Below are 23,096 nucleotides of genomic sequence, written 5' to 3' on the forward strand. Positions count from 1 at the left end.
ACGTGTTTGTATCGTCGGTTAGGAGAGAAAGAGTTAAACTATTGGATTACTTAGCGGATGTTAAATTTAAAAATGGAACATAGTCATTCTTTTCCCAACGGTGTACAGCGACTAAGTTCCGTGAAAATCATTAGAACCGTTTTTTAGATTCGTTTCCAGGTGTTTCCTATCCAGGTTCTATAAAGGTGTATGTTAAATATAGGTCAAGTAAATATTTTTGTCAGACATTAAAAGTGTATAATATTAACATTTTTTTTTAAACAACGAACGGAAGAGTGAAAATTTAACTCAGGAGTTCTAAAAAAAGCTTTACAATTATCAAATACATTTTTAAAACAACGTTAATTTATCTTGCCTTTTTTCTGTACACCTTACCTTTAACTTTTACCTATCCCTTAGTCTGTTGGTCCGTTGGGGCAGCAGGCAAGATTTGTCGACCGTCTTTCTCCATTCCTTCCTTTCTTTTGCCCTGTCTAGATCCTCTCTCAATGGCAGGCCCGTCCATTCTTTAATGTTGTCCTTCCATCGCATTTTCTGTCTGCCTCTTCTTCTTTTTCCTGTACACCAGATACAGTTAAAACCGAAAGAAATGTCCAGTAGTTTAGTTTCACCATAGGTAGAAACCTCTAATAGACAGGAGTTCAATGTTGTGTTTTCTATTAAATTCAATAATGTTGAGGTATGTCTCTTTTGTTTTCAGAAGGACTAACAAAGCGCAAAATAACAGGATTTTATTGTTTCGTAAAAACGATGAAGATTTGGAAATGAATGAGAAACAAATGGAAAGTCTTATCGAGATGACGGACACTCTGGATGAAAGTTATACCAATGAGAAATTTGAAGTCGCTAAAAGAAAGCTCAAACGATTACGAATGGAATCGATCTTACCCACTCTTCTGACTAGCTACAGTAAAAGACTAAATTCCATACAGGGGGAAATCGAGAAGAGATTATACCAAGATCAAACGATGGAAGAGTTATTGGCTTTTAAAGTAGAAGCCACTAAGATTGATCATGATTTATCAGTGGAAGATGACGGGGTTTTTTATGAGGCCGGAGAGTCAAGTTTATTTCATGAGCCTAAATCAAGGGCTGAACAAATACTGGATCAAATCCAAAATCGGCTATTGAACAAACTGAATCTTCTTTTAACTATACCCCTTGATAAAATGAAACGCGAAACTGAAAACTGTAAAAATATTCAGGAAGTGGACAAGCTAGAAGAAGACAGTAACAACTTGTTCAAAAGCTTTTTAAAGTACGGATTGGTTATTGGCAAAGAGAATGTATCCATTGATTTCGAAAGCAATGTGATAAATCTGCAGAATGATGATTTAAGGCGTTTCCAAAATGTGATTGAGATGATAAATAAACTAAAAGAGACACTGATTGAGAAAAGAAAGAAATTGATTTTAGATCAAAGAAAAAAAGAAATGAGATCAAAACTCAAGTCTTACGGGAAAATTCTAAATAGTATCCAAGAGACAGAATTTAACGTCGATACACCAACAAAGATTAAAAAGGAAATAAGTGAGCTTCATGAAACCCTTAAAAAAAGTGAGTCGATGAAGAGCCTTTTAGAAGAGGTTGAGGAACTGGAACAAAAGGCCACAGAAAACATACAAAAATGCAAGAAAAACAAACGCGATATGCTACTTGTAGTAATTTCCGCCGTCGCACTTGGTGCTGTTGGTGTTGTAGGTGGTTTACCTGGTACATCAGCCAGAGGTATCGCGAGAGCTTTCGGCAGAGCTGTGGCACATATTAATTTATAGTATCAAAAACCTCAATATCATCAAATCATCAGTTTCATTAATATACATATATATATATATATATATATATATCATCAAAAACATGAAATAAACAGTTATAAACATCAATATCATCAAAAGAATCACTAAATAAATGTTCATTATCAACTACATCATACAAAACAAAAACATTAAAACAATACATAACCCTTAACATTATTAAAAACATTACATTGAGAAAAAAATATATTCAAACATAATCATGAAACATTAAGAAAAAAAAAAAAAAAAAAAAAAATTATTTAAAAAAAAGACACTACCTAAACAAAATACAATTGTATGAACTTGTGTGGATCTGCCATGTAATTAAATTTGAATTAAAACATTTTTACCAATTGTTTCTGTTTAGCGCTATTTTATGCTTTTATCTTTCTCAATGCTCTATGACTCTATCACTTGTCAGGACCAGTTGTGAAAATAGTGAAAGTTAAGGATTAAGAAAGATACGGATATCTGGGTGAAATTTACCACAATTGGGTTTTAAAGCACTTTTTAAAAAGTGTGCTGGGAGCGACCTGAATTCAAACTCGTCGCTCACGCCTCTGCGGCAGACGTCATTTAAATAATGGTAATTAATTATTTTGTTTAATGCCAGCAAGGGAAACTATTCCTTGATTATTCACAGATATAGCTTAATATGTACGGTAGGGTCCCCTTATTTAACTGTTTACACTATTTCTCTGACACCCACACTCGAATAAAGTAAAAACTTTTTTTTAATATTTATTTTATTCAACAAAACATGAATCAATGATAAAATAAAATGATGAATTAGTCATTTAATTTTTGGTAATTAAATACTTTGTTTGATATAAACTAAAGAAAATGACGTTTTGCGTTATTAAGGTGGCCCCCGTCGGATCTCTATCGGATCCGCCTATTTGCATGGTATATTCAAGACGTGATTTGGTTATGATTGTCAAAAGTAAAAATCATACTGCAGCTCTTCTACCGTCTACTAATCAGCGGTTCTCAACCTTTTATGCTCGGCGACCCCTTTTTACAATCCCCCACTCTGCCGCGACCCCCCCCCCCGCATACACACACAGCAATAGAAGAGTAGACAAAAACAATCCATTTTTTTCAATGGTCTTTGGCGACCCCTAGGGGGTCGCGACCCACGGGTTGAGAACCCCTGGTCTACTTGATCACTACACAGGGTGCACTGGAGAGATCCACATGGTAAAACAGAATAATGGAAGGGTTCCAGAAGCAGAAGGGACGCTGAAAACGCCCAGCTTATTACACTAGGTCAGCGGTTCTCAACCTTTTATGCTCGACGACCCCTTTTTACGAACCCCCACTCTGCAGCGACCCCCACACACACACTTGCAGCAATAGAAGAATAGACAAAAAACAATCCATATTACGATGGTCTTAGGCGACCCCTGGCAAATCGTCAATCGGCCTCCAAAGGGGGTCGCGACCCACAGGTTGAGAACCCCTGCACTAGGTGTTTCTATAGCTATTTTGTCACAATGAGAAATTGCGCTGGGAATGGATCGCCTCCTGTTTGTGAGCTCCTCTAGCAATGTAAATCGCGCTATTTAACTCTTACTAATATCACTAACTATTTTATATTTTTAGCTGTTTTTTTTTTTTTTTTTGCTTGGTTTTTCAGTGACTTTATCTACTTACCCTTCATAGTATCGTAGTTACTTCTTTAATTAATGTGGTGCTTTGATTGTTAGTATTTGTAAAATCTTTAAAGGCCTACTATTATAATTTATTTGCATGAAATGTCTCATAGTTCCTTGTAGACGAGAAATACATTTATATGTAAATATATGTCATTATTAAAGCTTTAATAAACGTGTGTATTCATTTCTGATTTATTCCTTTTTAATTTGTTATTCATTAATTTTCATGCTCTTTTTTAACTTTACGAATACAAATATTTCTTATAGCAAGTAATATAAAAAATAGTTTAGAGAAAAATATTCCATTTTAATGAAATTTTGGGCTTTTTGTAAAATGATATCTTCGCACCAAATAACTAATGAATGATAGATTTTTAAAAAATCCTCCCTCCTAAAAAAAAAAAAAATTATGCCCATGTCAAATGTGCTGAAAGAGTATAGAACATACAAATTTAGTGATAGTGATCCAGACTTGAGAATAATAAAGACAGTAGTAAAGACTAGAATACTGGTAGGGTACACTATTTATATAGTTATTTTAAAAGTTATATACTTATGTATATTGTCACACAGAGGTATTATCCCCCAAAGCTTTAGCGTGGCGCCTCCGTGGAAACGTCCAATATGCAGGGCCGGATTTACGGTAGAACAGTCGAAGTTACAAGAACACAAGAAAGGCTATCCCTCCCTCCCCCCACTGTAATGATATTCACTTTTTTTAAAACTTGAAATGCATTAAGGACACTTCGACGGGGTACACTGTCACAACTTAATTCTAGCTGTCTAGCTAATTATTTCTACATTAGAAGGTGTGAAAAAATGTCCCTAAAGTCTATTTTTTTAAATTTAACTCTTTGCTTTATACACTGTCTCTTGTTAAAAAAAAACAACCAAATTTCATTTTATGATCTTTATATTAACAGAAAAATTAACGGTCAAACCAGAGTTTTTCTCTTTGTAGTCAAGTAATTTTTTTACAAAAGATATACATAAACTGTGAAATTTCTAGAAAAATATCGTTCAATCTTATTTTGAAATCCACATTCAGCTTACGTTCCATGTTCTACACATAAATTATCAAGATATTAAGTGGAATAGTCAAATATTGTGTTTAAATTTGGCAGTAAAGGAGACGTTTTATTCCCAAAGGTGTCACTAATATTTCCTATTGAGACGAATGCATTAGATATGTAAGCAATAAGGTTTTACAGATACAGATACAGCATAAGTTATAATCCAAACCCTGAGACTTTAAAAAAAGAGAATTTGATGAATTACAGTACTGGGAATCAAGTTATATATCAAACTGTCAATTATTAAGAAAAACAAAAAAAAATGTAAAATTAATTTTTTTTATGACGTTAAAACAGTTTCATGGTATAAAACACGGTATAAAACATGGTATAAAACATGGTATAAACATGGTATAAAACATGGTATAAAACATGGTATAAACATGGTATAAACATGGTATAAAACATGGTGTAAAACATGGTATAAAACATGGTATAAAACATGGTATAAAACATAGTATAAAACATGGTATAAAAATGGTATAAACATGGTATAAAACATGGTATTAAACACGGTATAAAACATGGTATAAAACATGGTATAAACATGATATAAAACATGGTTTAAAACATGGTATAAACATGGTATAAAACATGGTATAAAACATGGTATAAACATGGTATAAACATGGTATAAAACATGGTATTAAACACGGTATAAAACAAGGTATAAAACATGGTATAAACATGGTATAAAACATGGTATAAAACAAGGTATAAAACATGGTATAAAACATGGTATAAAACATGGTATAAAACATGGTATAAAACACGGTATAAAACATGGTATAAAACACGGTATAAAACACGGTATAAAACAAAGAGGCGGTCTCCGTCCAAGTTACTAATGGACCACAACTATCGTTAGTTAGTTCTTTTGTTCAACCAATACAGTGAGCTAAGTACTTATCTTTGCAGAATTTTACTCGAATGTAAAATCCCAAAGTGTATTACATTTAATAAAATGTTATTGCAAATTTTACAATGATGTTTAATTAAAATTATATACACGAAAATGTGAACAGGTTCTCTTTATTATACTTTAAGACAGAAATCAAGACTTGAACCGAACGGTACAAATATATATATATATATATATGCGGCCTCCTATTCCCAAAAGCTTTGTAATGCGGCCCTCGATAGGAAAAGGCTGCCCACCCATGGTCAAGATGCATAAAAAAATGGATACATGGCTAAAGTTTATCAATGATAAACATCTCTCCATATACGTGTAGTTCGAAATAAGCAATAAAACATCAGATATCAGTATTAAACCCCGATATTTACTTTTTAACAGGACGTATAAGCATTGAGTGTTATGACGCAATTAGGCGTACATGTAAGACGCTGAATCAAAGGGCAATTTTACTGTTATTTACAGAAGACGGTAAGCCTATTTATATAGAAATGCCGTTTTAAGCTGTAGTGATGCATAAGTAATATTTATTTGTTTTTGTTATAATCATGGGGAGAGAGACCCACAGTCATATTCAGAGCACACGAGTACCTTGCCACGCCCCTTCATGCCCCGCATCGCTCACGGAGAGGAGAAGCAAGCACACAGCGTGCAAAGAGAGGTCGCCGTGACCGCTTGCGTCTGTTCCAAACTTCCAATGATGTAAACTTGGAAGAACTTGACTTTTCCGAGAAATTACCAAAACTACGGAATATCATCATGAGTAAAATCTTGGCTATATAAGAGGCTCAGTCTCCAGCGTTCACTGGTGTGTGTTTGTTTAAATAATGTTCATCTTATGTTAACTGAAGTTGTTTGTGAGATTTAAACAAACAAAAAAAAAAAAAAAAAAAACTTAAAAGATTTTATTTGTGTATATAAACAAAATAAAGCTGCAATAGTTGTGCAAATAGAGTATTGTTAATGTGTCTAAATGTGAACATTTTATTGTTCGTGTTTGAATGATATACTGAAGTGTGCCTTCTCTCATTTCTGATCTGACTCTGACACTGTTCACTAAGGTAAGTTCTATAATCAAAGTTTTAACTAGTTCTATGTATTTTTTTTATCTCTGACAAGAGACAGACCTAGCTTATCACCTTCCAATCATTAAATCGTGTCTGCTCCTATCACATTTCATTACTTATAGGAAGCGGCTGTTTAAATAAAATGTGTTAGTCTATTTTTTTTTTTTCAAATAATATTTTTTATTGGGCGTTATCGTACACATATGGTATTCTAGTAGCCTAATCATAACAACATTTGGTTATCGTGTGAAATATATCTTCTGGTTTATATTCTAATATCCTTATCATAACAAAGTATGGTTATGTTGTGAAATATATGTTCAACTTTTAAAGACTGTTGACTATATTATTCAGACGTATTCAACCTGCTTTAGATTTTGGAAAGCACTAAAAAAAAAATCAATTGGATGCATTCATTATCTTTATATAATGTCAGAAGCTTGCGCGGTGTCTAATCCAAATGACCAAAGGGAGGTAACATTCAAAGAAGTCCAACAACATCGCGAAATATTGAAACGTAGATTGTTAGCCACGTTCGGATAGGCTTCTGATCTCTAAGGCGTCCTAAAGGAATTTGTTAGCCACGTTCGGATAGGCTTCTGATCTCTAAGGCGCCCTAAAGTAATTTGTTAGCCACCTTCGGATAGGCTTCTGATCTCTAAGGCGTGCTAAAGTAATTTGTTAGCCACGTTCGGATAGGCTTCTGATCTCTAAGGCGCCCTAAAGTAATTTGTTAGCTACGTTCGGATAGGCTTCTGATCTCTAAGGCGTCCTAAAGGAATTAGTTAGCCACGTTCGGATAGGCTTCCTATCTCTAAGGCGTCCTAAAGTAATTTGTTAGCTACGTTCGGATAGGCTTCTGATCTCTAAGGCGTGCTAAAGTAATTTGTTAGCCACGTTCGGATAGGCTTCTGATCTCTAAGGCGTCCTAAAGTAATTTGTTAGCCACGTTCGGATAGGCTTCTGATCTCTAAGGCGCCCTAAAGTAATTTGTTAGCTACGTTCGGATAGGCTTCTGATCTCTAAGGCGTCCTAAAGGAATTAGTTAGCCACGTTCGGATAGGCTTCCTATCTCTAAGGCGTCCTAAAGTAATTTGTTAGCTACGTTCGGATAGGCTTCTGATCTCTAAGGCGTCCTAAAGTAATTTGTTAGCCACGTTCAGATATGCTTCTGATCTCTAAGGCGTCCTAAAGTAATTTGTTAGCTACATTCAGATAGGCTTCTGATCTCTAAGGCGTCCTAAAGTAATTTGTTAGCTACGTTCGAATAGCCTTCTGATCTCTAAGGCGTCCTAAAGTAATTTGTTAGCTACGTTCGGATAGGCTTCTGATCTCTAAGGCGTCCTAAAGTAATTTGTTAGCTACATTCAGATAGGCTTCTGATCTCTAAGACGTCCTAAAGTAATTTGTTAGCCTCGTTCGGATAGGCTTCTGATCTCTAAGACGTCCTAAAGTAATTTGTTAGCCACGTTCGGATAGGCTTCTGATCTCTAAGGCGTCCTAAAGTAATTTGTTAGCTACGTTTGGATAGGCTTCTGATCTCTAAGGCGTCCTAAAGTAATTTGTTAGCTACGTTCGGATAGGCTTCTGATCTCTAAGGCGTTCTAAAATAATTTGTTAGCTACGTTCGGATAGGCTGCTGATCTCTAAGGCGTCCTAAAGTAATTTGTTAGCTACGTTCAGATTGGCTTCTGATCTCTAAGGCGTCCTAAAGTAATTTGTTAGCTACGTTCGGATAGGCTTCTGATCTCTAAGGCGTCCTAAAGTAATTTGTTAGCTACGTTCGGATAGGCTTCTGATCTCTAAGGCGTCCTAAAGTAATTTGTTAGCTACGTTCGGATAGGCTTCCTATCTCTAAGGCGTCCTAAAGGAATTTGTTAGCCACGTTCAGATAGGCTTCTGATCTCTAAGGCGTCCTAAAGTAATTTGTTAGCCACGTTCAGATAGGCTTCTGATCTCTAAGGCGTCCTAAAGTAATTTGTTAGCTACGTTCGGATAGGCTTCTGATCTCTAAGGCGTCCTAAAGTAATTTGTTAGCTACGTTCGGATAGGCTTCTGATCTCTAAGGCGTCCTAAAGTAATTTGTTAGCTACGTTCGGATAGGCTTCCTATCTCTAAGGCGTCCTAAAGGAATTTGTTAGCCACGTTCAGATAGGCTTCTGATCTCTAAGGCGTCCTAAAGTAATTTGTTAGCCACGTTCAGATAGGCTTCTGATCTCTAAGGCGTCCTAAAGTAATTTGTTAGCCACGTTCAGATAGGCTTCCTATCTCTAAGGCGTCCTAAAGAAATTTGTTTACATCGGCTGATATTTCGCTCTGCCTAAAACCTACCACTAGTCCCGTCATTCGTCATTCTCTCTAAGTCAAAACTTCCTCTATTTCCGAAACAAATAATCCATTCCTAATAGTGCCATAAAATAGTGATTATTTCAACTACTAATTCTATTCTGGATAAGCAAAACAAAAAATAAAAACACTAAAAGTTCTAATTTCCTTTTTTTTTTTTTTTAAATTTGACAGACTTAAAATCTTATCTTCTTATCTTATCTTATATAATCCAGAATTTCATGGAAGCTTACTAAATGTACTGCTGACAACAACTACAACAAAAAGAAAGCAAAACGGAGCAATAATCTTAACAATATCCTTATGGACCTCTTTCACCAATTGCAAACAAACAACAAATCAAGTTGTTCTCTATAGCTTCTATAAAAATTATTATCAGATTTTAATCAACAATGGTTATCACGTGACATTTTTTCGTTGTTTTATCAAAATTATCAGGTGGCCGTTCTTTTTTTGGTGTATGAGGTCCATTAGTATGTGTCAATCTTCTAGTCAACACAGTTTTACTGACACTATTTAGATCAGCGGTTCTCAACCTTTTATGCCTGGCGACCCCTTTCTGCAATCCCCAACTCTGCCGAGACCCCAACCCCTCAACACACACACATACAGCAATAGAAGAGTAGACAATAACAATCCATATTTTCAATGGTCTTAGGCGACCCCTGGCCAATCGTCAATCGACCCCAAAGGGGGTCGCGACCCACAGGTTGAGAAACCCTGATTTAGATCTAGTAACCTTATAATTATATTAAAAACAAGATTAACATTAAAAAAAATATTAAATAAGATAAATATACGATTTAAAGAGCAATTAACATGAAATTTGTTGATTACTAGTAGATGTTACATATATTTAAAAAAAAATTGAAATCGTTATTCTTTTCTCAACAACGCACAGCGGCTAATCGTTAGAGCCGGTTTTTTTTTTTAGATCCCTGGATGGCTTCCTGGTCGTGCGGTTTGCGCGCTGGACTGTCGTTCAGATTTATCGATGGTCCAGGGTTCAAACCCTGCCCGCTCCCATCCCCCGTCGTCCTTCGGGAGGTTTGGACTAGGAAGTAATTATCTTCAACTCTGAAGGAACATCCGAAACATGTCAAACATTCTACAAACAAACAAACCTTTTACAAACAAACAAACATTTTTTTCCCATCCATGTGCCATGAAGGTATGAGTTGAAAAGAGGTATTATAAGAGAGTAAAAGTGTAAAATATTAATAATAGTTTGAACTACTCACGGAAGAGAGAAAGTTTGACTCTGCAGTTCCAAAAAGTGCATTAAATGTATCCAATACATTTATTTTAAAAGCGTATTGACATTTCCTTTCTTCTGTACACTAGATACATACTTTAAGACATATCTAGAAGTTTCAAGAAAGATCAGGTCTTCTCAACCTGTGGGTCGCGACCCATTGAGGGTCAAATGACCGTTAGCCATGGGTCTCTTAAGAACATTGAAAAATTATGTTCTTTAATTTTTTTTTTAGCTATTTTTCGGAGTTTTATTTTTCGTTTTGATGTGTTGTAACAAGCAAAGTTGTATCATGGTTGGTATACATTTATATTTGAGACGTTTCGTCAATTTTTTAACAATTGTATTAACATAATGGATATACGTTATACACATTTTGGTCATCATCATCATTAACATCAAACTCCATTAGAGTGAGGGCTTGACAGGCTCAAATCATCTCTTGCAAAAGCCCTGGACAGAAACCCTGCTGTCTTGCGTAGTGCATAAATGTCGCCATACAGGTCGAAATTTTTTGGTTTCCCAGACCTGTCGAGACGGAGATCAGCAAGTCTAGGGCAGTCAAACAGAATATGAGGCACGGTTTCCTCTTCTTCCCCGCAGCGGGGACACCGTGAATCAAAATTTGGCCATAGCCGCGAGAAATATGAGCCAACAGGACGGTGGCCTGTCCTGCACTGTGCTATAATTGCTTGCTCAGGCCTGGACAGCCTCCACCAAGGGGAAGTGCGGTCAGGGCGCCTCATGCACTCCCAGACTCCACGGGCTTTCTGGGACTTGTCCCAGCACACATTTTGATAAAAATTTATAACATTTGGTAAATCACATTTACCTAGATTTTTGAACAATTTATTTTGGGTAGCAGAGCTAAAAAGGTTGAGAACCGCTCCCGTAGATGACAACTTTTAATAGGTATTCAATGTTGTGTTTTCTATTATATTCAATAATGTTAAAGTATGTCTCTTTTGTTTTCAGAATGACTAACAAAGATACGCATTACACCTTAATTTTTATTGGTAGAACCGGCACTGGAAAAAGCTCATTATGCAATGGGATCAGCGGCAGTAATAAATTTGTCGAGTCCGACTCTGGTAAATCTGAGACCTCTGAACCTCAGTCGGCCGAGTCCATACATTTCGGCGTCAGAGTGACTGTAGTTGACACCCCTGGCATAATGGACACTTCTGTTAACAGCGACGAAGCTAAAAGCAAAAGTTTGAGAGAGATGTATCAAGCGATAAGTCTTTGCCCAGCTAGCGGTAAAAGAGCAATCATCCTTGTTTTGAAATATTCAGATCGATTCACTGACGAAAATAGAAAATGCATTTATATCGCGGAAAAAATTTTCGGAGAGGATTTTTTGGGGAAATGCTGTATTATTCTTTTCACACACGGAGACCTCTTTGATACAAACAATAAAAAAGTCAAAATTACGTTTGAAGAATGGTGTCGACGTGAGCAAGGCGAATTAAAAACTTTGTTCCGTAAGTGCAAAAACAGGATTTTATTGTTTCGTAAAAACGATGAAGATTTGGAAATGAATGAGAAACAAATTGAAAGTCTTATCGAGATGACGGACACTCTGGATGAAAGTTATACCAATGAGAAATTTGAAGTGGCTAAAAAAAAGCACAAACGATTACGATTGGAATCGATCTTACCCAATCTTCTGACTAACTACAATAAAAGACTAAATTCCATACAGGGGGAAATCGAGAAGAGATTATACCAAGATCAAACGATGGAAGAGTTATTGGCTTTTAAAGTAGAAGCCACTAAGATTGATCATGATTTATCAGTGGAAGATGACGGGGTTTTTTATGAGGCCGGAGAGTCAAGTTTATTTCATGAGCCTAAATCAAGGGCTGAACAAATACTGGATCAAATCCAAAATCGGCTATTGAACAAATTGAATCTTCTTTTAACTGTACCCCTTGATAAAATGAAACGCGAAACTGAAAACTGTAAAAATATTCAGGAAGTGGACAAGCTAGAAGAAGACAGTAACAACTTGTTCAGAAGCTTTTTAAAGTACGGTTTGGTTATTGGCGAGGAAAATATATCTATAGACTTCGAAAGCAATGTGATAAATCTGCAGAATGATGATTTAAGGCGTTTCCAAAATGTGATTGAGATGATAAATAAGCTAAAAGAGACACTGATTGAGAAAAGAAAGAAATTGATTTTAGATCAAAGAAAAAAAGAAATGAGATCAAAACTCAAGTCTCACGGGATAGATCTAAATAGTATCCCAGACACAGATTTTGGCGTCGATACACCAACAAAGATTAAAAAGGAAATAAGTGAGCTTCATGAAACCCTTAAAAAAAGTGAGTCGATGAAGAGCCTTTTAGAAGAGGCTGAGGAACTGGAACAAAAGGCCACAGAAAAGATACAAAAATGCAAGAAAAACAAAATCAATATGATACTCGATGTAGCTTCCACCGTCACATTTGGTGCTGCTGGTGTTCTAAGCGGTTTAGCTAGTGCATCTGCTAGTGGTATCGCGAAAGGTATTAGCAGAGCTGCACCTGTAGTTGCTGGAGCAGTAAGAGTTGGTATAGAAAGGATAAGAAGGACATGATCAGAAAGTTATGAGCTTCAAGAACATTGTTTAATTTAAATGAATTTTATATATATATATATATATCTCATTGGTATTAACTACTCTAATTACAAAAGATAGCGATTAATATTACCAAAAACATCAATCTCATCAAAAACATCAATAAAATATTTTTAAAAACTTTATCATCATCAAAAACATCATATAAAACAAAAACATCGAAATCATATATAACCTACTTCATTAAAAACATTACATTGAAAAAAAACAACAACATTAAAACATAATTATTAAACACCTATAAAAATATTTGTAATAGATTAAAATATTTTACCAATAGTTTTTTTTTTTTTTTTTGTCTAGCGCTATTTCCTTGCGTTTAGCTTTCTTAATGCTCTAGGATCCTATCACTTATCTACACCAGCTGTGAATAGAGGGAGGGGGTAAGAAAGAAAGGAAGATCTGGGTGAATTTGACCATAATTGGGTTTTAAAAGCATTTATAAAAAAAAAAAAAAAAGGGTGGGGGGGGGGGGGGACAACGTGAAATCGAACTCGTCACTATAATAATAATAATAATAATAATAATAATCTTTATTATCCGTATGGAAATGGCACTAACCCAGCTTATACCACCCCTTCACTCAAGTAAAGCTTTTTTTTTTCCTTTGTTTGAGATACCAAATAAAATAAGTGCTTACCAATATTTAATAAACTAATTGGTATTTTTTTTTTAATGTATTCTTGTGTCGTCAGGTAAAAAAATAATTGTGATAAATATCAGCTTAATTTCGAAATTGGGTGTCAGAGAAATAGCGTGTAGAAACTTTTTACCAGACAGACAGACAGAGGAAATTGCAATAAGCTTTTGTAAAAAGAGCGGTCAAATAAAACAATTTTTAAAAAAATAAATAACATGAGAACATCAAAAATCAGTATTGCGCTTAGAACCATCAAAACGTTATAAACTTTTATCCGTATATAGGACGAATCCCTACACAGTCGTGTGGTAGCTACACCATATAGTCCCTGTTCAATCTATTCTTGTCTTTATCGTCTGTTGCTATGCAGGACGTTTGACCTAGGACGTAATGATCTTCATTATTAACAATCATCTGAAACTTACAAAACAGACAAACCCTAACAAAATCGCTCATTTATCATTCATTTCCCCCCCCCCCTTTTTCGCATTTACTTGGATTTACTTACCAAGTTTAATGACGGGACATCTTGATATGTTTACTTTCCATATAGATGGATTAAAAATGTTTGTCTGTCTGTCACGGATCAAGTTCAGACCTTGCACAATTATTCATTAGCATAGACAAAACATGAATTGATAAAACAATTAAACAAAATAGTTTATTAAAAAATAGTAATACTTTATCTTGTTTGATACCATTAAGGGACATTTATTCTTGATTATTCACACAAAGGCTTTAATATGTACGCTTGGGTTCCCTTATAGAACCAGTTACACTATATCTCCCACACCTACTTTCGAATTAAGTTCAATTTAAAATAAATAAATGTTATCGTATTCAAGAAAACATGAATCAATTTTAAAATTTATTAATTAGAAATTATTAATTGGAAATACACATGTAGTGTCTACAGTAACAACAGAAATAATATTTCTATTACTATTAATATTATATGTTAAGGTTAATCACTTTTCAATTGTTTATGATTTAATACTTGTGAATTATGAGAACTTACAAATAAAAACATTCAAAAAAAAAAAACAACAGATATAGACTTCTTCCCCTTCAACAATCTTTGTTTTGTGAAACGTTGAATATGGTCCATTCTTGCTCCTGTGTTATTTTGCTTAATAATGCTTTTCTTTTTTAAATGTAGAGCTGTTCTATAGAGCAAAGAAAAGCAGATTCATTTCTCATGAAAGTGTGTGGGGGGTGAGAGACTAACAGTTAGATTATGAACGACAACTCTGCCTGCAGTTCACCAAGCGTTTAACGCTGAGTTGCTATACTTTGTTTACAAATCGCGTAGTGTTTTATTTTTTCTTCTTCTGTAAATTTATGTGTGTGTCCCTTATCAGTGTTCTTTATTTACTGACTTTTACGTGTAATAAGTGATGTTTAAAGACGGCTGCTACAAGTATGAATACAAAATTAATACATATTTATGAACTAAAAAAAAAAACAACTGTACAAACCTTGGATTATCACCACATGATATTGTAATACTTTCCTCAAAGGTTAATGCAGTTAGATTTTTTTCGGAGTGATCCATCCTATGAGAAGCTCACCGTAGTATCCAACATGTTTACAAACAAGAATGGATAAGAGTAGACTGGAAGTTAACAAAGCTTGCATATAACTCGATTTTTGTGGTACAAATCTTGTACATGTTTTTTCTTCCACATCCTAAGCATGGATGAAGTTAAAATTCTGCACATTCAATAATAGTCGATGACAATTCATGAATCAATAAAAATAATTTTTACCTTTTTTACTTTTACCTATCCCTTAGTCTATAGGTCAGTTGGGACACCATGCAAGACTCGTCGACCGTCTTTCTCCATTCCTCTCTGTCTTTGGTCTTATTTAGAACCTCTTTCAATTGCAGGCCCGTCATTCTTTTATGGTTGTTTTCCCATTACTTTCTCCATCTGCCTCTTCTTCTTTTTTCCTGGTCCTGTTCCCTGAAGGAAGGTCTTTGCGAGCCCCTCAGATCTTGTAGTATGGACATAGATTTAAGCTTGCCTTTTTTTTACGATAGTTAGCAGGTCATCATGAGGTGCAATCGCTGCAGCAACCCTGTCTCTAATCTCTTGGTTTGTGATGCGGTCTTTGAATGTGATACCTAGGATCCTTCTGTAGCATCTAGGATCCTCCTCTCTAGCTCTGCAGTCAGCGTACGAGACTCACAAGCATATAAAAGTGTGGTCATGACCAGGGAGCGCATCAGTGTGATTTTGGTGCCGAGGGCTAAGCCTTTGTTTTGAAAGTGCTGCTGTGGACTGTGAAATATGGGCCAGTAGTTCAAGTTTCATTCCCTCATCTGAGCAAATAGCTTCGAGGTATTCGAAGCTGAAATAACACTAGTAAGCTTTTCACCTCCAATTTTGCAATACTTAATTAAATTTGTTCTACAAAGAAAACGGGAGTTAAATCTTGGCAGTTATGGTTCTCCTTCTTATCTTATCTTATATAATAGAGACGTTACTTCAAAAAAGAAGATGATTACGTCCTACGCGTCATGCATGTAGTAATGCATATTAACCAGTCACTTAAATTCTGCCAAGTCACTGGTTTTCCTGGCTAGCTCAGGCAGCCCATTCCATACTCTAATAGCACTAGGGAAGAAAGAGTATTTGTACAAATTTGTCCTAGCATATGGGACGAGGAGTGTTGTTATCTTTGTGTCTTTCTGAGTATTTTATTAAATTTTGTTTATGTATTTGAAGATTCTGGTTCAGGGTTTTATGTATAATTGCTACTTTACTTTTGAGTCTTTTATCCTGAAGGTTTTTTAAATTTAATAATTTTACTAAAGGTGTTACTCTAGTCAAATGTGAATATTCGTTTGTTATGAATCTCACTGCTCTATTTTGTGTCTGTTCCAGTTTCTTAATGTTTTCTTGAGTTGGGGGGGTCCCAAACAGAGGATCCATATTCTATTCTTGGCCTTACCAAGGTTAAATAACATTTTAGTTTATGTTCTTATTTGATTTATAGAAATGTCTTTTAATAAGCCCAAATGCTTTTTTTTTTTAATTATTTTTTTATTCCATATGGGGATTCCATGACAGTTTTTCATTTATTATAACACCTAGGTATTTTGCGTTTTTAGTCTGTGTTACTGGTTTACCATAATAAGATAAGTAGAATTAATGTGTTTTAGTTTTTTTGTTAATCTTAATTAATTGACAATTTGTACCTATATTGGAAAGACATGCTCCAATTTGATTCCCATTTCTGTAATTCATCTAACTCTTTTTGTAAAATATCTGTGTCTTGTGTTGTTTTTATTGTTCTATATATTATGAAATTGTCTGCAAGTAATATGACTTTTGTTCCTGAACTAATGCAATTTGGTAAATCGTTTATGTACATTAAAAATAGTAGTGGACCTAAATAAATAAGGGGATTGCATTAGCTTCTTTCCAGTCCCTAATCCAGGACAATTGGTTAGGAAGAGATCTAATGTGTTGTTTAATCTAGTTGGTTTTGTAATGATTTGATCTAACGTTAGGTTGTGTAAAGTTTCAATGAAAAGCTCATTTATGTCCTTACAGCTTTGATGTTTATCTATGGTTAGTGTTTTCCAATTTATATCAGGTAGGTTAAAATTACCCATAATCCAAAACAAAGGGCATTTTTATTCTTAGATTATATAACAAAAAAAAGCAATATTCAATTATTTTGTTTCTTTAAAAGCAGTATAAAGACAAGGTACACAGTTGAAAAATAAATTGTAAGCATCATAATGTGGCTCTTGTACTAAATACAAACTGATTGTCTTATTCTTATTTTATTCTAAATATATGCGTCTTTAAATGTAAATATTCTACCATTTGTAATATATATATAGTATAGTATAGTATTATGTGTAATACTATACTATATATATATATATATATATATATATATGTAAATGTAAATATTCTACCATTTGTAATATATATATAGTATAGTATAGTATTATATTATACATATATATATATATATATATATATATATATAATACTATACTGTACTATATATATATATATGTAAATGTAAATATTCTACCATTTGTAATATATATATATATAGTATAGTATAGTATTATGTGTAATACTATACTATACTATATATATATATATATATATATATATATATATATATGTAAATGTAAATATTCTACCATTTGTAATATATATATAGTATGGTATAGTATTATATATATATATATATATATATATATATATATATATATATATAATATAATATGAATAGAATGAGCTTAAATGCTGTGCTGTATATAAAGTTTAAAATGTATCGTGGAACATGTAACAATATAATGTAGTAGGCTACAAGTAGATGTTTTGAGCATAATTGTCTTAATCAGTTGCATGTGTCTTATATCGTGTGTTGATATTATCATATGATTTGTTCCAGAAGCGTAGCTAGCCATGTGTGGGTGGTGCGGGCTGAACGGGGCGTCAAGTGAAGGGAAGCATCAAAATAAGGACTAAATTTCCTAGTAAAATCTACGCATTTTATAAACACATGTGTTATGGGACTTGGGTGTGTGTTTCTATGGTGACGGTGGGAAAAGGTTGTGAAATGGTTGTGAAAGATAATAAAAGACTTATAAGTTGTGTAACTGTAAGGCTCCTAGCCACAACACCAAAAGCGAATTTCGTCTGAAGTCTGGAGCGAAAGAAGCTTCAACGGTTTATCAAAAAGTTTCTCTACAACAAGCCTTTAAACTTTCCGAAACAAAAAACGTATAAGCCCTTGAGTTTTAGGCCTATACGAAAATCTCAGCCTAAGTTCCGAATATCGTTATCTTGATTCGCATATTTCTGACGATTGTGGCTATATACGACAGGTGACAAATTTACGAATCACAAATTTGGAAATTTTGATCATTGAATAAGAATTAGAAAAAAAAATCGATTTCGATTCAATTATTGATAGTTTGCCAGCAAGAAATCACTTAAGTTTTTTTTTTTTTATTTAGGTATACTTTATTCTCATTGGATCTCTTTCGACAACACTTGCATGTACTACATTGCTAAATTGTACTGTTGTGTCTTTAGATAAAGTATTCCACCCAAAATTAAGTGCCTTGTATCTAATACATCAATATATCTTTGAAACAAGATTACAAAGACATTGTGTGTTATCACACAAACTCAGAGAGGAGGCGCGGTGGCAGAGCGGTAATGCTTGGCTTCTGAACCGGGGTCCCGGGTTCGAATCCTGGTGAAGACTGGGATTTTTAATTTCGGGATCGTTGGGCGCCTCTGAGTCCACCCAGCTCTAATGGGTACCTGACATTAGTTGGGGAAAAGTAAAGGCGGTTGGTCTTTGTGCTGGCCACATGACACCCTCGTTAACAGTAGGCCACAGAATCAGATGACTTTTACATTATCTGTCGTATAGTCCTGTAACACTATGGTTTCACTGGATATCCAAGTTAATGATTCCATGTGAAATTGGGGTCTTCACATGGGCAAGCACGGAATACCATTTTGGTTGGTTTACATGATTTGGACCGCGTGGTTAGAGAAGTTCACGCCATGATGTGCTAGGAGATGGTCGCATTTGTATTCTAGATGAAGGCTTGAGTAAATTTTGTGTTTGATGAATTCTCTGGTATTGTAGTATGAATTTGTGTGTAATCATTCTATGCTATTTCATATGGCTTAGTTTGCCTATTTGTAACTATTATCTTTCTTAATAAATACGTATCTGCCAACACAGTGTTCAACAGTGATTACTTAATATGTGTTGCGGTTGGATCAAGCAGCTAGCTTATAATATAATACAAGAACATTCTAACAATGCCAGAAGATGCCCCAATACAACTTAGATAACACTCATAAGCGTGGGTAGCGTGGTCGAGAGGCTAAGTGCGCTTGAACTTGGCTTGGCTCGAGGTTCGACACCCGACTCGGGCAGAGTTGTGTTTACTGAGCGCCTAAAGGCAGCACGGAAAACCATCTCCTAGATTCCCCCTCCCCCCCCCCCCACTGGTCCACAAATGAGATTGGACCAAAAGCGCTCTGAGCATGCCATAAGTATGAAAGTAGTGCTATATAAAAGCTATAATAGTATAATAATAATAATAAGGAGGTGTTATAATTCCACTAGGTCTGAAAGGGGAACTTCACTTTTTTCACAAACTCAGAGGCAGCCCCATCGGATCCCTATCGGATCCGCCTATTTGCAAGGATTTTGATTGTCAAAAGTAAAAGTCAAAGTGTATCTCTATAATCGTCTACTGAAAGCTATAATAATAAGAAGAAGAATGTGTTACAATACCACTAGGTCTGAAAGGGGAACTTTTTTCACAAACTCAGAGGCGGCCCCATCGGACCCTTATCGGATCCGCTTATTTGCAAGGATTTTGTTTCGATTGTCAAAAGTAAAAGTCAAACTGCAGCTTTTCTACCGTCTGCTTGACCTCCACACAGGGTGCACTGGAGAGATCCTCATTGACCTCCACACAGGGTGCACTGGAGAGATCCACATTGACCTCCACACAAGGTGCACTGGAGACATCCACATTGATCTCCACACAAGGTGCACTGGAGACATCCACATTGACCTCCACACAGGGTGCACTGGAGAGATCCACATTGACCTCCACACAAGGTGCACTGGAGACATCCACATTGACCTCCACACAAGGTGCACTGGAGACATCCACATTGACCTCAACACAGGGTGCACTGGAGACATCCACATTGACCTCCACACAAGGTGCACTGGAGACATCCACATTGACCTCCACACAAGGTGCACTGGAGACATCCACATTGACCTCCACACAGGGTGCACTGGAGAGATCCTCATTGACCTCCACACAAGGTGCACTGGAGACATCCACATTGACCTCCACACAAGGTGCACTGGAGACATCCACATTGACCTCCACACAAGGTGCACTGGAGACATCCACATTGACCTCCACACAAGGTGCACTGGAGACATCCACATTGACCTCCACACAAGGTGCACTGGAGACATCCACATTGACCTCCACACAAGGTGCACTGGAGACATCCACATTGACCTCCACACAAGGTGCACTGGAGACATCCACATTGACCTCCACACAAGGTGCACTGGAGACATCTACATTGACCTCCACACAAGGTGCACTGTAAACATCTACATTGACCTCCACACAAGGTGCACTGGAGACATCCACATTGACCTCCACACAAGGTGCACTGGAGACATCTACATTGACCTCCACACAAGGTGCACTGGAGACATCCACATTGACCTCCACACAAGGTGCACTGTAAACATCTACATTGACCTCCACACAAGGTGCACTGGAGACATCTACATTGACCTCCACACAAGGTGCACTGGAGACATCCACATTGACCTCCACACAAGCTGCACTGGAGAGATCCACATGGAGAATATAAATAATGGACGGTTTCCAGTCGCAGATGGTGCACACACCAGAAGTAGAACGCACGATGAAAACGCTGCAGCGCCTGGCGATCACAAATGTCCAGATTGTTACCTTTGATGTTTCTAGTTCTAGGCCTATTTTGTCACAATTAGGAATTGGGTTGGGAACGGATCGGCTCCTATTTATGAGAACCTAAAGCAGTGTAAATTGCGCTTATAACACTAGATATTGTATATTTTTAACTATTAATATGGGAGGTTAGCAATTACAATATTTTTAACCTCAGATTACTATGAATAGTAGATGTAATTAATAAGTAAGGTTAGATAGTAATATTCGCTACTCAATGTTTATCTTTAAAATGTTGCCTCATCATGTGGTATGATGGTATGCTCTTTTAATGTCGTTGCGATGGTCCAGGGATTGAATCCTACACACCATCACTACCTGACACCGATATAGTTTTATTTATGTAGGTAAAGAGTTACAATTGACGCTAGAAAATGAAATAAGCGAATAAATCTGCAACTCTTTGATAGTGGAGGTCAGTCTAAGTTTCTGTAATATAGCTCACTTAAGACAGTTGGGATAAAAGGATGTTTATGTTTGTGAAATGTTTGACATGTTTCAATGTGAAGATAATATAATATAATATAGTTTCATTCTATTTGAAACTTTTCTCAGGACGACAGGCGATGGCAGCGGGCAGGGTATGAACCCGGGTCCATCGAGATCATTGAAGATAGTTTAGAGCACATACCGCAGTACCAGGCAGTCATGTTTAATAAGACATTCAGGGCCTGCAGAGGTCTGTGCAGACAAAGATACCGCCTCGACTGTCATTCAGGTTTATTGATGGGCCAGGGTTCAAACCCTGCCTGCTCCTATCCCCCGTCGTCCTTCGGGAGGTTTGGACTAGGAAGTAAACTATCTTCAACTCTGAAGGAACATCCAATACATGTTAAACATTTTACAAACAAACATATAAATATATATATATATATATATATATATATATATATATATATATATTATAACAACAAATATTTAATGTGTCATACGTTCACAGAGAGTAGAGATTCCTTTTTATTTACCTTTTACAAAAGTATGTATGTGTCTCAGAGTTAATCCATTTATCCTAACAAAGGCTTCAACTGACTTAAGTCTGACCATGAGTATATGGTATTTCTAACTATATAATAATTTATTTTTTTTTGCTTCCTTTATACTATGTCTTCTGTACTTCCATGCTTAATGAAATTGCATTTGTAAAATCCTTAAAGGCCTACAATTTCTATTTATTTGCATGAAATGGTTCATACTTCTTTGTAGACGGAAGATACACATGCTTGTACTATGTACTTGTTATTAAAGCTTTAATTAAACTTGTGTATTCATTACTGATTTATTCATTTTTAGTTTGTTTTTCCTTAATTCATATAATCTTTTTTTTAAGTTTATGAATACAAATATAACTTAAAGCAAGATACATAAAAATAGCTTAGAGAAAAAAATTCCGCTTTAATGAAACTATAGACATCTTATGAGTGATATATTTGCACCCTGATTTCTTGGTTTGTGAGACAGGGTTACTGTAGCGATCGGAGCCCATGACGACCTGCTAACTATTGTGAAAAGACGAAAGCTTAAAACCTTTGGCCACATTAGAAGATCTACGGGGCTCGCAAAGACCTTCCTTCAGGGAACAGTGCCAGGGAAAAAGAAGAAGAGGCAGACAGAAAAAGTGATGGGAGGACAACAATAAAGAATGGACAGGCCTGCCATTGAGAGAGGTTTTAAACAAGGCAAAAAAAAGGGAGGAATGGAGAAAGACGGTCGACAAATCTTGCCTGGTGCCCCAACGGTCCAACAGACTAAAGGATAGGTAAAGGTAAAGGTAAATATTTGCACCCAATAAAAATAAAGGATGATTGTCTTTTTTTAAAAGGTAAGCATTTTAGCCTGTCCAAATCCCCCCCCCCCGCCCCCGAAAAAAATATAATTATTCCTGTGTAAATATGTTATGAAAGCATAGAGCGTATTAGTGGTATTTGTTTTTAATAGTGATTCAGACTTGAGAATTATATAGACATTAGTAAAGACCAGTAGTATAGTAAGACAATATAAACTACAATACTGGCTACACTATTGCTATAAAAAAGTAAAGTTTCTCTATCAGACCTATAGGGCAGATTATGTAAAGGTCATCTGTTTCTGTTGCCGACGAGGGTGTCATGTGGCCAGAATAACGACAACCGACATTACTTTTCCCCAACTAACGTCCATTAACACTCCCATTACTAGC

General features: G+C 35.6%; 1 protein-coding gene across 2 annotated transcripts in view; it reads left to right on the forward strand.

The window, feature by feature from the left end:
• The window catches only part of LOC106072018 (uncharacterized), a 61,258-nt gene that overhangs the window by 2,786 nt on the left and 35,376 nt on the right, over positions 1-23,096 (forward strand). The window contains exons 1-2 of one of the 2 annotated variants that reach the window (XR_008779615.1): positions 6,172-6,504; positions 11,087-22,682. The gene's annotated coding sequence lies outside the window, so the exon portion shown is untranslated. Of the gene's footprint in view, positions 1-6,171; positions 6,505-11,086; positions 22,683-23,096 lie in introns of those variants that run through there. The other variant, XR_008779616.1, reaches the window with a different exon arrangement.

Source organism: Biomphalaria glabrata, chromosome 9, assembly GCF_947242115.1.
Source record: "Biomphalaria glabrata chromosome 9, xgBioGlab47.1, whole genome shotgun sequence".
NCBI lineage: Eukaryota > Metazoa > Mollusca > Gastropoda > Planorbidae > Biomphalaria > Biomphalaria glabrata.